Genomic DNA, 6,000 nt, shown 5'->3' with positions numbered 1-6,000 from the left:
CTTTTTCTATCTCCTGTAATTACAAAGTAGATGTTATATAGGACTCATTTATATAATACTCGTAGTGAATAGTGGATTTAGGACCAGTCAAGATAGAGCTTTCTCTCAATGATCATGTTCTGGTATTTGCAGATCATTTTTCTTTTTTCTTTGAGGTTCATTGTAATTTATTCCCTGTATGTTTAATTTGTTTTGTTTTGTTTTTCTTTCTTTTCTTTTTTTTTTTCTCTCAGTTTGGTTTTTGCCACTCTAACATGGTTTCAGCTAACCAAAGCTCTCATGGATGAACAATGGAGAAATTGTTGCTGTAAGATGGAAATGTACACAAGGCATTATTTGGATCCCCACCCTTGAATGTTTTTAAAGGGGGTGTGCCATACTACCTTAAATGCTAACGCTAGATATGCAGAACTTGTGATTATTTTGTAAGAGGGACACATTTTAAAACCGTAGAGGGAAAATTTGTTGGTTTTTTTTTTTAACAAACATGTCATAAAAGCAGCAACAGAGATGTTTAAACACTCTAGTATCTGTTAATATTTGTGCGTTTTGGGAAAAAGCCCAGATGCTTGTTGCAAAACTATGTTCAGATTCTACTTTTTAATTCCCTTATGTTTAAAAAAACACATTTTTCCCAAGAACTTTACTCATTTTGAGTCTTTTTGTTTTAGTTTAAACCATTGTCAGTGTTCAAACTGCACTAAATGAAACAAAAAAGCATTAAAGACATATTAGCTGTTTATTAGTCAGCAGATTAGATGATTAAATTTATATCCTGTAGCAATTCATTGCTACATTTAGTAAAGGTATTAAAACCTGAATTCAAATACTTCAAATTATAGTCGTAAATTTTAAAGATTAGATTAAACAAGCAGCTGAAATGAACCAATCAAAAAGACAGCTTCAGATTAGCATTTGTTAGTGTGATTTCACCTAAACATAACCAATACTTTATATCATTTATATCAGTTTATTTCACTTCACTGGTTTTGAAAATTTACTGTTGTTCCATTACGTTATTGTTAATAAATTAACATTAATGGTTTCATTATTCTACACTAATACGGCCCTTTAAATTACACCCAGCGTTTAAAGTGTCTGACTCCATTTGTGATGATAAAAGGCAAATTTAAAGTAAACAACCTAACAAGCAGACAGGACATTGTTTTAAATAATTAGATGGGAATAGGAATTAACCCAAATGTCCACACGTTTAGAAACTAAAACAATAAAAATGACTTAAAGTAGGCGAGTTAGAATCATTTCAAGTGGAGTTCTGTGGAACGGCTATGGACAATTATTTTAGCTGTTGTAGATGGCTCTTTGAACGACCTCAGAAAGAAGGTTCAGTCTGACTGAACTGATGAGCTAATGGCTAGTCCAAACCGGGGACACGACTAAAGTGGATTGCTGCCAGTTTAAACTCTGAAAACTTCACCTGAACGTTACTTTATAAACCTTTACAGGGCTCTCAGTTTTGCAATACTTGGTCATTTCAGCAGAAATATTCTGGAAGCACAGGAAGTGCTACAGCTACCTGCTTCTATTTACACTCACAAATAACTATAGAAGTGTGTGTAAATAACTGCAATGCCAAATTTAAAACAGTGTAAAGTTGCATGAACCACTATGAAACTTTTGAGATTGGAGCTTTTTTTTATGGTGGAAGCACTTTAGTCTGGGTCCAAAGAGCTTTTTACAGCTGATAAAACAATAATTGTTGATGTTCTTTCCTCAGAAGACCACTTCAGAAGATGTGAACTATCACTTTAAATGGGATTGTTGTTAATAAATTAATAAAAAAAGAAAGAGCTATAAGAACTCTAGAAAAACACAAAATTGCTAAATATATATTCCGTAATATAAACCACAGTGTTTCTCTGCATATTTGTGTATGAGAACATTTTATAAGTAAGACATCAATAATACGTCACATTAATCCTTTTTACCAGCCCAGTTATATTCTTGCACAATTAAAAAAGACTTCTTTATGTTCATTTGCAGAAGTGCACATCGCTTTAATGATTCCCTTTCTACTCAAAGACAGAAAAGCAACGCTCGAAATGATCCGTCTCCCGCCGCACAAGGCCTGTAATTCGGCCCGTCTGTTGTTTTGTGATCATGTAGCTTGGACTTTAAGGTAGCATGGCTCTGTTGCTGTAAATTCATTTAATCTCAAACTGACAGCAGTTTACAGCTGATGAATGTTACACATCTTAGTAGATTAGATTCTCCATTCGGGGAGAGGGGAGGGGTCTCAGTTTAAGAAAAAAAAAGAAAAAAAATCAAAAAAGAAAAAAAAAGTCAACCTGGAACGTGTTGACATTTGTAGTGTACTACCGTATCCATTTAAACTTGAATCTTGAGGCAAGTGCTAGGCAATGGCCAAACTATTTATATCCCATGAGTCGGGAGAGGAAATCTGACCCTGAACCTGCACGTGCTTCTGATATTTCTGTCGTTTTTGGTTTTTTATTATTATTATTATTACAAACTACTACTGTCTACCAAAAAGCTAGCAGATTAGACAATAACCTTTACAGGCTTTACTCTATTTCTAATCATTTGGACTGACTTTGAATGTTCTCGAGGATTTCTATCCGAAAGAGGTTTATTCAAAGTGGTGCTAATGGTTTTAAAACCAGACAATGTGCCCTTATCTCCGAGAGATACTGGATACAGACCACAAAGTTAGTCTCCGAGGCCACAAAGTGACTCTAACATGTTCTATTTATAGTTTTGGCTCTCTTCTTACAGGATATATATATATATATAAATAACAGTTCAGGTCATGTTCACCAGTGTAGCCTGAACTCCTCAAGGTGACAGAAATAACACAAGTGACCGTGTGAGGTTGTGTTTTAGGGTGAATTTCCCTCCAGTCCAAACCATCTCACACATGCTCATGATTAAATATATACACATGCAGTTGCAAACTATATATAAGTGTGTGTGTGTGTGTGTGTGTGTGTGTGTGTATGTATCCATGAATATATATATATATTCGCAGTTTTCACTCATTTGACCTTGTCTGAATAATATTAGACTGGAGACCTCAGCTGTATACTAAATATTCCTCGCACAGAGACACCCAGGTCCATATAGTTCAAACGCTGTCATTAGCTTCACCGTGTCCACACACCCCCCACGCCCCACCCCACCCCACCCCCACACACCCCCAGGCGTGTTGGAGCGGACCGCGCGGCCAACACGGGAGCCTGGAAGCTCTTCAGACTGCACGGACGGCAGTGTGAGGCTCTGCTGTGCTTCCACGTTTCTGCAGGCTGAGCCCAGAGCGCTCCTCGCTGCTGTCTCTGCCCATTCCTAACACTTGCCCCTGTTTTTTTATGTTAACCGACTTTTTATGGCGAGAGACAGACAGACTTGACTGACATCTGAAAGCATCTTTCAGGTTATCATATGGCTTTGCTCAAGCCCTATTGTAAAATATACTGAAAAATAATAATGGTGATGAGAATGGATGGGGGTCTCTCACATATCAAATGTGGAAAGTCTAATTTTATATTTGTATTTTCAAATAATAATATTGACAAAAAAAAATGTCTGTGAAAGGTTTCCATCCTCTACTGTGGTCCAGAAATTGATGTGTCTGTCTGGAAAATAACTAAAATAAACTGAATTGTTATATGACTCGTTCTCACTGTTGTGTTTTCGCTCCCGTCTCAGCGCTCTCAGTTCGACCACACACCCTGGATGTTAGCGGTCCAGGACCACTGGAGGTCATCAGGATTAATAGAGTCTGAGCATCAAGATAAATTTGGGAGGTGAACAGGGACCGAAAAGAATCTCTGGCGTGTAATTCTGCTGCCCCTCAGTGGTCTCCCAGCGCCTGAATGGATGTGGCGCTCTCTGAGAGAGAGGCTTTATTTTTCATCTGATGTATCACAGGGAATGCTTCAGTTTACACTGGTTAAAAAAAAGGGGGGGGGGGGATATACAGCAAAATACTGTCAGCTGTGATTGCCAGACTGAATGAATGACTCAGTGTGGCGTACTTTTTGAAACTGTAAATTTCACAGTGCCTTTCTTTGTTTACAGTAAACTAATATAAAATATATATTCCCATATACACTTTAAATCTCTTTAAATATCCTTAAAACCACAGACATATAAATTTCATAGCAGCCTTTAAAGTAAAAGAAAAAGTGCAACTGTAAAATTTATTCCAGTGTTTCATTTTTAACCTTAAATTTATGGAAAAAATATCAGAAGTTGTGGTTGCCGGACTTAAAAGAAAATATAAATCCTTCAAATCATTGATAGCAGAGTTTATTTTAATCATATTGAAGTATAGAGTATAGGTAAGTTCAAGTACCACCACATACTTTGTTGGGTTTTCTGCTCCGGATTTAAAGTGCCCTCTTGTTTTTGGTGATTTTAGATGTTTAACGCCGCGCTGCTGAAATTGGGCGATGGGGATTCTGTGATGCGGATGCTTGTCAGGTGAGACCAACACACTGACAGCTTCATCACTCATTTGGACAAGGTGATCTATTTATTCTGACTGAGATCGATACTGTTCTCAGCCCTGTTTTTCACAGCCGGGGCGCCACACCTTTAGATCACGCTGCAGCCAGTTTTTTGTTTTCTTTTGTGCATTGACTTGATCCGGTTTGCTAGATTGGAGTGTTTGGATCAGGAGAAACGACAAGCGCTCATTTGAGAGATATCAAATAAACACTAAAACTGGAGATGTGGCAAAGCACCGAACAGCAGGAGGAAATATCCTCAATATGGTTCCAGAGGATTCTGTAAAATCCTACTAAAAACTGTGAGCAGTTTGTCCAGATGGTGGTCACTGTAATCAACCGTCACATTCATGAAAGTGCTGATGCTCCAGCCAACTGTGTTTTTAACTTCCAAGCCTAACCGCTTGACCTTTCCAGTCCACCTGGCTTTAATTAAGTGCTAATTAAAAAGCACCATTATGATCAGAGAGCTCAACACTCACAGGCCCTTAAATGCAAGGATTCAGGTCTTTGGTGGAGCTCCGCGAGACAATCAGCACTCATTATGGGAGCTAAATGTCAGCTCACAGCGGAGAAGAGAAAGCTGCTTTAATCTGTGAAATCAAAGTTTGCTTTTAAAGTCGAAATACTGTTTTAGTGAAAGACCACAATATGAGTAAAATTATTCTTCTTCTGAAAAAGGTTTTGCTCTCGTGCTTGCCTAACTACGGAAGGGTACAGAGTTCAACCATTTATTTTACCTTGGAGTCATTACCAGCTGTCGAAAAGCTAAAAACGTTAATGTTTTTGTATTCGTCTGTTAGCAAAATATCTCCTGAACCACTGGACGGGTTCCAATTAAACTTTCAGAATATAATCCTTCGGTGTACGTCAACAACTGATTAACCTTTAGAGTCCATCCAATTGAAAATGGCCACCACAGTCAACAGACTTTAGCAAGCACAAAAATGGTTGTAATTCTGTCAGTTTTATGTACATTGAGCCAAAGTTTGACGTGGTAGTAGCTGAGAGTCAATCCTAACACATACTTTCAGCTTGAGATCACACATAACTTTATTTTCCAGGTTTGACTAAAATGGCTACAAATCTGTCACTTCTCATAATTGGATGATCTTAGTCTTAACCGTTGACATGAAAGATATGAATTCCTTCAAGGAAATGTTAGGTTTTTGATTTTGAATAATTTATTTTAGTTATTGCAACAAAAGCTATTGAAATTCCAAACTTCTTTTTGTCTTTTTTACTGGAAGCTTGCGAGCAGAAACACACACACACAAACTTCACGGAGCGCGTGGCTGCCGCAGCATGTCACAGGCTCATTTGAAGGCCTCACCTCGTACCAGAGGCTCTGTGTAAATTTCCCATGGGCCGGTGCTAACAGGCTGGATGTGACAGCTCAGTGGCGAACACAAACATGTGCAGAAATGCCACAGCGAGGATGCACCGTGGCAACAACAACAACAACGCTCTGGCCGCCGTGGAGGTGGAACGAAGAAGATCAAAGGGTGGC

Source organism: Kryptolebias marmoratus, linkage group LG13 (assembly GCF_001649575.2).
Source record: "Kryptolebias marmoratus isolate JLee-2015 linkage group LG13, ASM164957v2, whole genome shotgun sequence".
In the NCBI taxonomy this organism is placed as follows: domain Eukaryota; kingdom Metazoa; phylum Chordata; class Actinopteri; order Cyprinodontiformes; family Rivulidae; genus Kryptolebias; species Kryptolebias marmoratus.
Note: the sequence above shows the minus strand (reverse complement) of the source record.